We start from the raw sequence: 1,634 nt of genomic DNA, 5'->3' as shown, positions 1-1,634 counted from the left end.
TCCTGTCTTTGTACTGGCTGCTTTCGAGCTCGTAACGAACGCTGCCCTCTTAGAGGAACAACTAGTCTCCAAAAACCAGTTTCTTTTAATATGTTGTAAAGTAAGATTAATTTTTTCACGCGCAAATAAGATCTTACTACGAAGGGTGCAAGATATCCGTAACCTCCGTTCGAATCGTGGCTATTTGAGAGCCTCTTAGACAGACCAAGCTTCTACACGAGTTGTATCAGACCTAAATCCAACCTTTTTGTGCCCCTAGCCACAGTAAGCTGTGCTATTGAGGAGCACAGAACACCCCTATAAAGCCAGACCTTAACTAGATAACGCACAACTGCAATAAGGATGAACTGTTACCAGCCGTCTCTTCCGTGATACCCGAGTATGTACTACCAGCCGGGGTCGAAGAGGTTTCAGCGAGGGTTTCATTTACGCATTCGAATTCTTTAAATAACCAATAAAAAATATTTTAGGTGGGAACCCTAATTTAAAATATTCAATAAAAATATAATAAGTATTGAATGAATGAATGCTTAAACAACTCATGGCAACCTTGTTTGTAAATGCTCAAAATGTCAGTCTTTGAAGTAATGAATTCTGAAAAAAGATAGATGACAACCGTTAAAGAAAATATATGAATTGTGAAAATAAATTGCAAACAATTTAATTTAGTTACATTGAAATCGTAGAACAGCACTATCATTTGTATATTATGTGAAATTTTTGAAAATTTAAAAGTTAAAAAATTGGCAACTCTAAATTTTTTTTTATAAAAAAATTACTTAAAACGTGGTTTCAATTATTTTTCATTGATATTAGCAAATAAATATTTAAAATGACCATTTTTAAGCAAAAAAATCGCAAATATATACATAGTTGGCAACCCTGTCCGAAATTTCAGTCTGTTAAAAATTTGTACATAAATAAAAAAAAAATTTGTTATGCATTAGAAATGTTCTAAATTTTTTGCTTATTAATTTTTATTTTTTTTTTTAATAAAGTTGGCAACCCTATTTGAAAGTTTAGGATAACACCAAATGTAAGCAGGTTGCTTTCACCATAAAAAGTAAAATTCTTTAATTATGTTAAATTTTAAATATAAAATTTTTAATTTTTTTAATTTTAGATCGGAAGAGCTTAAATGTTAAAAATTTAAAATTTTAAAAATTAAAATTAAAAAGGTTTCAAAAGTTTTAAATTTTATACTTAAAATTTAAGAAATTTTAATTTTTATGGTGAAAAGCAGTTCTCAAAATTGATATTTTTTAAAACATGAATTAAAAAAGTTTTAAAAATTTTAATTAAAATTAAGAAAATGTTTTAAAGTGATAATATTTATTAAATTTGTTAAAAATTAAAATTAATAAAAATTAAAATTTTAAAAAACTTTTTAATTTTAAGTTTTAAGTTTTAAAATAAAATTTAACTTTATTTTTAATTTACTTTTTTTTAATTAAATAAATTGTTTTTTTATTTACTGTAATTTATTTTCAAAAGTAAATAAAATGTTTTTTTTTTACACTAACCAAATTAACAAAGTTTCAAAAGTTTTAAATTTTATACTTAAAGTTGAAGAAATTTTAATTTTTATGGTGAAAAAAAAAGTTCTCAAAATTTATATTTTTTCAAAATTAATA

This window comes from Bactrocera tryoni, chromosome 4 (assembly GCF_016617805.1).
Source record: "Bactrocera tryoni isolate S06 chromosome 4, CSIRO_BtryS06_freeze2, whole genome shotgun sequence".
Lineage (NCBI taxonomy): Eukaryota > Metazoa > Arthropoda > Insecta > Diptera > Tephritidae > Bactrocera > Bactrocera tryoni.
This window is presented reverse-complemented; position numbering follows the sequence as displayed.